This window comes from Tursiops truncatus, chromosome 17, assembly GCF_011762595.2.
Source record: "Tursiops truncatus isolate mTurTru1 chromosome 17, mTurTru1.mat.Y, whole genome shotgun sequence".
NCBI lineage: Eukaryota > Metazoa > Chordata > Mammalia > Artiodactyla > Delphinidae > Tursiops > Tursiops truncatus.
This window is the reverse complement of record NC_047050.1, coordinates 50,193,350-50,202,868: the sequence shown is the minus strand read 5'-3', so window position 1 is coordinate 50,202,868 and position 9,519 is coordinate 50,193,350.

The following is a 9,519-nucleotide window of genomic DNA, read 5'->3' as shown; positions in this document are numbered from 1 at the left end:
AATTGAGTGCATTTCATAGACTTCTGGGTTCCATTGCTACTATTGAAAATTCTGCTGTCAGTCTAAATTTTGCTCTTTTGAAGATCGTTTATCTTTTTCTCTTAGGCTTTCCTGAAGATCTCTATCTTTGAAGTTCTGTAGTTTCATTATGATGTCTAGCTGTTTTTTTTTTTTTTCTTTTAATTTTACTTAGAATTCATGGAACTGTTTAAGTGAGTAGAAGATGATAGAAGATGACTTCCATCAGTTCTGGAAAATTTTTCAGTCAATATCTCTATTTTTCTCTATACTTATTTTTTTGACATGTTCCTCCTAACATCTCTTTCACATGTCTGTCAAAACAGTGCATTAGTAACCTAATAAATAAATCAGTCTAAAACAACAATAATAATTTATTATCTCCCATAGTCTCTGTTGGTCACATTCAGGATATACTCAGTCAATTAGTCATTGTTTGGAGTCATGAGATTACAGTCCTGTGTTGGCTGGGGCTGTAGTTATCTGAAGGCTTAGAGGGTCCTGGAGTACGCATTACCAAGGTGGCAAATAGGGGCCTTATTTCCTTTCTATGCGGATAACTCCACAGGGCTAATGGACTGTCCTTATGGCATGGCACTCATATTCAGCTTTTTTCTCATCATAAAGATGGGAGAGATGACTTCCAAACTCTTTTCATGTTAGAGCAGGAACTGGAAGTGCTGATTTTGTCTTTTGAACTTTTGTTTGAAATTTTTATTCTATCTGTTCTGTTTTGGATTTTAAAATCTTCATCATCTTTAGTAACATTAGTTTCATAACTGTAGTAACTTATCTTTCTCTTTTCCATCTGAACAAGATTTTTATAAGGTTTTTTTTTTTTAATTTCTTCTGCTCTTTGATTTTTCTCTCTTTTGGGGGAGATGATTTCCATTCTTCTGAGTTTTTAAAAAATTTCATTTCACTTGCCATATAAATGTCAAATGGAACTGTGGGAATGGATGAAATTGCCTCACAACAGAATGGGAAGAGAATCTAGCCCTGGGAAACTCCAACATGTAAAAGGTAGAGAATGAAGCATATTATTTTTATAGCTTGTTGAATGTTAGTTTTTAAATTTTCATTTGCTATTTTTTAAAACAGTAATAAGGATTGTGAATTTTTGCCTTTGGACAACTATGACTATATTCCATAACATGTAATCCAGTAGGAGAAACACTTTAACACTTTTAATTTTGAAGGAGTAGGTTTGTCGGTTTAAATTTCCGTTATTAATTTATAATTTTATTGCTTTGCAATCTATAAAGTAGCCTGCTATAATTTAGTTTTGCAGAGTTTATTTATATATATTTTTGGTCTAATGGATGTTACCATGTTAATTTTACTTAGATGCTTTAAAAATTATGTGAAAGTGTTTTCAGAGTGAATCATTAATTGATTATTAATTACTTTTTCAAATCTCTCTTATTTTTTTTTCTATCTGATATGACAGAATTTATGGTGGCATGTTGAAATTTTCTATCTAAAGTGTATTTCTAAATACTTCACAGATATTTTAATGATTCTTTTTACAGTTTAGTGCTATGTAATTTGATACATAGACTTTTATACAGTTGTTATTAATTTTTATAATGTATTATTATAAACACGTGTGTATCTTTTTTCCCACTTAATGTTTTCTTCCTTGAATTCTCCTTTTTATGAAATCAGTCTTTTGACACCTGTTTTATTTCTGTTTGCCTAATATGTTTTAAGGTATCTGTTTATTTTTAAACTGATCTATTCTTTTGTTAGTTTCTTCTCTTGTCTGAACATTTGCCTTTTATTTTTACCTACTCTGATGTCTTTATCTTTAAATTGAGGCAGTTCCAGTGCTAGTTCTATGTCTATTTTTATATAGTTGAATGCATACTGAATACATAATTTTTATTATACATTTCTGATTTTGCAGTGTGACAAAGCAGTTTTCCTTATCAAAAATCTTCTCACAGTTATAGTGAATAATGTTGGTGTACTATAGTTTTACTATAAATTTTCTATTATTAGGTATTAGGTTGTTCCTTTTATTTTTGTAATTGTTTCAAGTAATATTTCAATAAGCTTCTGTATTTTGATTTAGGATAGATTCTCAGAAGTGGAATTAATGAGTCAAAGTGCACAAATATTTATAATAAGTCTTTTGATACATAGTTCCATTTTTAAAATAAATTTATTCTTTTCCCATCAGTGACTGACACTGAATCCAAACAAATATGCTAGAACTTATATATCCCAAAGTCTCATCCTCCTTAAAGTGGACATTCTGCACAGATAAGTGTTTATGTAACATGCAGCAAATACTGAAACTCCTCTTTATGAGTTGCCCTCAAAGCTTAACACACAACTTTTTAGTGATTTTTCACGCGATAATCTTAATTTTTTAGAATAAATTTGATTTTTAGAAATGGATGTCTTTCAAATTCATGTCTTATGACTCAGAAGGAAGAACAAACCCTTTGATGAAAGTCTTGTATATAGATACCTGGATAAGGCAAGCTTTTGGCCCAAGTCTGTCTGACTTCCAAGCCTAAGCACGTAATTAGACTTACAGTCAGCAGAAAAATATTTATTGAGCACCCATTTTATTCTAGGCATTATGCTAGGTGCCAAGAATACAGTAGGAACCATAGCAGACATGTTTTTGGTTCTTCTGCTGCTAAGAGTTTACTTTATACTCAACTTTCTTCTTTCAGTTATACTCTTTTAAACATACAAGTAATGGTACTGGTAAGTAGTGCTTGTACTCACCACCTTATGAAAATGTCATTTCTTTAAAAGCAGAAGGCATTCTTTTTATCTCTCAACTGCTATGCATTAAGGTTGGTCAGTTAGTACTTGCTCTAGTGAATGTCTGATTGTATATTGATAGCTTTGACTCAAACTCATTTTAGGTAGGGTGACCTTATAATTTATCATCTAAGCTGGAGTATATGATTGCCCTAACTTTATGTAGTGTATTAGAGAAAGAGTTTTACAGGGCAGCAGACAGGTGCTTTGAGGATTTTTTTAAATGTGCTAAGAGGATAGAAAAATGAATCTGATTTTAGAGGACTTCAAGATAAATTTCTGTTGTGAAAAAAACACTCTTCATTTAAATAAAAAGTGGAAGTTTAATAAATATTTCTTAGGACCTCTTTTATTCCAATATCTTTATTTTATTAAGTCAGATTTTGAAAATTACAACCATAGCTTAAAATATAGATCACTCTTTTTAAAGTCCAGTGCAGCGGCATAATTGTTTAAGCATTCTGGGAACAGCAACGATTGGTCCTAAACTTATAGAAAATAACTTAGGCATAAATTTTGCAACCTCCAGAAAGAAGATGGGCACGGGGCATTTTCCAACTCATTTCTCTTGGCATTTAGCTTGTAGGGTCAAAAAGCATCTGAATTTTAATAACTTATATGCTTGAATCATTTCTTGAGCCCTATTTTGTTTTCCTCAAGTCAGCAAGAGTATATGAAGCAATAATTTTAAAGGACATCTGGAAAATACTTGATATCATCTCCTGCAATTCCCATAATTTTATTTTTAATTCAGGGTCACATGAACCATAGTAACTTCTTTTGACTAAGAAAAATTAGTAATTAAGATATTTAATATATTACTCTGAAAAATGTCCATAATTATTTGAAACATAGAGATTTAGGAATGTGTGTTTGGGGAAGATGAAAACCCACCATTTACTCATTTGAAGTGTCTCGTGAGTTTCCTAGATAAAGTTGGTTCTAATAAGTGACTTTTAAATTAACACAGCAAAATTATGTCATAGGTGATGAGACAGGTTAGAGTTAGGTAAATCATAAAAGCTCTATTTAAACATAAACCTTATTTTGGATTTGCTTCTTCTTACTAATGGTGAGTACCTTGTATGCCATAGGTTGAGATCTCCTAAAGACCCATCTAGAGCCATTAGTATCAGAATCTTTGGGGATTCGTGTTTAAAATGCAGCCAGTTTGAAAACATCATTTTAACTGATCAATCTTTAGCAAACCTGTCCAGGAAAAAGAGAGGAAACCCAATTTACCAATATCAAGAATGAAAAAGGAGATATTTCTACAGACCCTAAAGAAATTAAAAGGGTAAAAATACTGTGATCACCTCTATGCTTATAAATCCTGTAACAGATTAAATTGACAAATTCCTCAGAAGACACAAATTACCAAAACTCACTCAGAAATAGATAACCTGAATTGTTTTATACCTATTAAAGAAATTGAATTTATATGTTAAATACCTTCCCACAAAGAAAACTGGTTCCACTGGCAAATTATACAAAACATTTAAGGAAGAAGTAATATGAATTCTGTACAACTGTTTCAGAAGATAGAAGAGGAAGAAACACTTCCCACCTCTTTTTAAGAGGCCAGCATTATTCTGATACCAAAACTAGACAAAGACATTACAAGAAAAGAACACAACAGACCAATATACCTCATGAATACAATGACAAAAATCCTCAACAGCATATTATCAAATGCAGCAACATATAAAACAATAATACATCATGACAAAGTGGAGCTTATCTCAGAAATGGAAAGCCAGGTCAACATAGAATAATCAATCAATATAATTTACAATATTAACAGATGAAAGAAAGCCACCTAACCCTTTAAGTAGATACAGAAAATGTACTTGAAAAAATTCAACAACCATTCATGATAAAAATTCACAGCAAACTAGGAATGAAAGGAAATTTCCTTAATCTGACAAAGGGTATATACGAAAAACTACAGGTAACATCACAACTGAACATCTATATGTAAAAATAAGGCACCTTGACCTATACCCCATACCTTATACCAAATTTACCTTTAAGTGTACCATAGGTATAAATGTAAATGGTAAAACTATAAAATTTTTGGAAGAAAACAGGAAAAAATCTTTGTGACCTTACATTAGAGCAAGAATTCTTAGATACAACATCAAAACCATAATCTATAGAAGAAAAATATTGACTAATTGAACTTCATAAAAACATTTTTACTCTGAAAATGACACTGTTAAGAAAATGAAAATGCAAACCATAGACTTGGAGAAAATGTTTGAAGACCCCATATTTGTAAAGGACTTGGATCCAGATATATAATGAAAACTCAGAAATAAGAAAACAACCTAATTTTAAAATGGACAAAAGATTTGAAGAGACAGTTCACCAAAGAAGGTATACAAATGGCAAATATGCACGTGAAAATATACTCAACATCATTGGTCTTAGGGATATGCAAATTAGAACTACAATGTGATACCACTACTCGTAGATTAGAATGGTTGAAAACAAAGACTGACATGCAGCACAGGAGGGTGTGCAGCAACTGGAACTCTTCTTTGCTGGTGAGAATACAAAGTGGCATTTTGGAAAACAGTTTTACAGTTATTTATAAAGTTAAACATGCAATTAAAATACAACCCTACAATTCCATTCATAGTCATTTACTAAGTGAAATAAAACCTGTGTTACATAAAAACTTGTATGTGAATGTTATGACAACTTTATTCCTAATTACAAAAACCTACAAATAATCTAAATGTCTTTCAACTGGGGACTGGACATACATATAATGGAATATTACTCCTCAATAAAAAGTAATGCACTATTGACACATGCAACAACATGAATTAATCTCAAGTGCATTATGCTAAGTGAAAGAAGCCAGAGTCAAAAGGCTATATACCAGAAGGTGTGGCCAAGACGGTAGAATAGGAAGACCTGGAGTTTACCTCTGCCATGGGCACACCAAAAGTACAACTATTTACAGAGAAACTATCAATGAGATGGTATAAAGAATGAATTTTTTTTTTTTAGAAAAACATTCATTTTATTACCATATGGTACACTGGATATTAATACAATGACACCTACACCAATACCAATCTCTATTTTTCAGCATTGTGTATTAATATAAATGCTGATAATTTATACTAATAAAACCCTATTATTTTTATTAATTTACTCACACTGAATGAGTGTTGTGAATAGTCAAAATTTAGAATTAAATGTACCCCAGTAATTTAGCAATGACATGGTAGAGAGCTCAGAAGTTTCTTTTGTTCTTCTTTAAGCTATTTTGGGCTTCAAAAGATACTTTGTGAAGAGAGCACAAATCCTCTATAAAATTACATTACGTTGTAGTAACATCTGTAAACAATGGTTAAGGTAAATTGCTAAATCTTCACTAATCAAAGAAGAGTATAGGCATTTTCTATAGTTTATACCTTTCCACACTAAAGGTATAAAGAAAGAACTACATATAGAGACATGTAGTCAAGACCCACACTCCCAGGGAGGTGATCTACAAGTAGGAAGATAATCACAATTGCAGAAGTTCTCCCCAAGGAGCAAATGTTCTTAGCTCCACATCAGGCTCCCTAGCCCAGGGGTCCTGTACTGGAAAGGTGAGCCCCCAGAATGACTGGCTTCGAAGGCCAGAAAGGCCTCCACATGAGAGAACTGGAAGGCTGTAGGAAACAAAGATTTTGCCCTTAAAGAGTGTGTGCAAAATCTCATGCTCCAAGTCCCAGCACAGAGACAGCAAATTGAAAAAAGCCTGGATCATGCCCACGTACTGAACTTGTAGAGCCTCATGGAAAGAAAGGAGACAACTGGGACTCCCCCTGGGGCCATAGATGCTGGCAGCAGTCATTTTCAGGAGCTCTTTCTACCACAAGGATACTGGTGCTGGCAAATGCCATTTTGGAGTCCTCTCTCTAGCCTATTAGTCCTGGGCATCCCTAACCCTGTAGCCAGCCAGCCAGAATCTGACCCCGTTCACCAATGGACCAGCACTAGCTGAAGTGGACCCTCCAGAGAGCCATGCTGAGACCCTGCCCCTCCCACCAGTGGATGGCACAAGTCTCAGGATGGCACCAACCACAGGATTCCCTGGGACTTGGCCCCACCCACTTGCAAGCTGACACTAGCCCTAGGGCACCCAAGGCCTTGTAGCTAGCTGAGCTAAGACTCAGCCCCCCCACCAGTGAGCCAGCAGCTACTACACAAGACAGGGCCTGGCAGCCAACTAAGCCAGAGAACATGCCCACAGTAGTTGGTCCCACCAGAAGAGAATGACCCATGCAGCCCACATAGGGGGCACTTGTAGAGCATATAGCTCAGGTGACCAGAGGGGAGTGTGCTGCTGGGCTCCACAGGACATCTCCTATATAAAGCCACTTCTTCAAGATTGGGAAACGTAACCGACATACCAAATACATGGAAATAAACACATAATTAGGCAAGATGAGACAGAGGAATATGTTCTTAACAAAGGAACAAGACAAAACCCTAGGAGAAGAACAAAGTGAAGTGGATATAAGCAATCTAACTGATAAAGAGTTCAAGGTAATGGTCATAAAGATGCTCAATGAACTTGGGAGAAGAATCGATGAACACAGTGAGAAGTTTAACAAAGAGAAGATATAAAGGAGAACCAAATAGAGCTGAAGAATACAATAACTGAAGTAAAAAATACACTAAAAGGAATCAGCAGTAGATTAGATGATACAGAGGACTGGATCCATGAACTGAAAGACAATAGTGGAAATTACCAAGATGAACAGGAAAAAAAAAAAAGTTTTTTTAATTGAGGATGGTTTAAGAGACCTCTGGGACAACATCAAGCATACTAACATTCTCATTATAGGGGTCCCAGAAGGAGAAGAGACAGAGAGAAAGGTGCAGAGAAATTATTCGAAGAAATAAGAGGTAAAAACTTCCCTAACCTGGGAAAAGAAACAGACAGCCAGGTCCAGGAATCACAGAGAGTCCCAAAGAAAGATCCACACCAAGGCACATCATAATTAAATGCCAAAAGTCAGAAACATGAATTTTAAAGGCAGCAAGAGAAAAAAGTCACATGCAAATGAATCCTCGTAAGGCTGTCAGCTGATATTTTCAGCAGAAAATTTTCAGGCTAGAAGAGAGTGGCATGGTATATTCAAAGGGATGAAAGGCAAAAACCTACAATCAAGAATTCTACCTGGCAAGGTTATCATTCAGATTTAAAGGAGAGATAAATGGTTTTACAGCCAGCAAAAGCTAAAAGAGTTCAGCACCACTAAACTGGCTTTATAAGAAATGTTAGGGACCTCTCCAAGTGAAAAAGAAAAGACAACTAGAAATATGAAAATTATGAAAGAAAAAAATCTCATTAGTAAAGGCAAACATACAGTCAAGGAAGTAGATCAATCACCTATAAAGCTAGTAGGAAGGTTAAAAGACAAAAGTAGTAAAATAATTTATAGCCACAATAAGTAAAGGATACACAAAACAAAAGGTTGTAAAATATATGTTAAAAATAGTAATCATGGGAGGAGGGGAATAAAAGTGTAGGGTTGTTCAAATGTATTTGTCATTAAGAGATCGGCAACTTAATCAGAGATGATACATAGATGATGATAGATGATGATGATGATAGATAGATAGATAGATCACTATATATAAACTTAATGGTAGCCACAAGCCAAAAACCTATAATAGATACACAAAAGAGAAAGGAATCCATAAATAATACTAAAGATAGCCATCAAATCACATGGGAAGAGAGCAAAAGAAGAAGAAATGAACAAAAATGAACTATGAAAGCAACCTGAAAACAATTAACAAACTGTCAATAAGTACATACCTATCAATAATTACTTTAAATGTAAATGTACTAAGTGCTCCAATCAAGACTGAGAGTGGCTGACTGGATAAAAAAATAAGACACATGTACGCTTGCCTATGAGAGACTCAGTTCAGATTTAAAGACACACACAGACTGAAAGCGAGGAGATGGAAAAAAGGTATTCCATGCAAACTGAAATCAAAAGAAAGCTGGAGTCACAATACTTGTATCAGACAAAATAGACTTTAAAACAAAGACTGTAACAAGAGACAAAATGCTAAAGGGATAGATCCAACAAGAAGTTGTAACAATTTTAAATAAATATGACCCAACATTGAAGCACCTAAATACATAAAGCAAATATTAACAGACATAAAGGGAGAACTTAACAGTAACACAATAGTGGTAGGAAACTTTAACACTCCACTTACATCAATGGACAGATCATCCAGACAGAAAATCAGTAAGGAAACACTGGCCTTAAATGACACATTAGACCAGATGGACTTAATAGCTGTATATAGAGCATTCCACCTAAAAGCAGGAGAATACACATTATTTTCAAGAGCACATAAAACATTCTTCAGCATAGAGCACGTGCTAGGCCACAAAAAAGTCTCAGTAAATTTGAGAAGATTGAAATCATATCAAGCATTTGTTCGACCACAATACTATGAGACTAGAAATCAACTACAAGAAAAAAACTGCCAAAAACACAAACATATGGAGACTAAACAATATGCTGCTAAACAATCAATGGGTCACTGAAGAAATCAAAGAGGAAATCAAAAAATATCTGGAGACAAATGAAAATGTCTCCATTTTGGACCAAAATCTATGGGACTTAGGAAAAGCGTTCTAAGAGAGAAGTTTATAGTAATACAAGCCTTCCTCAGAAA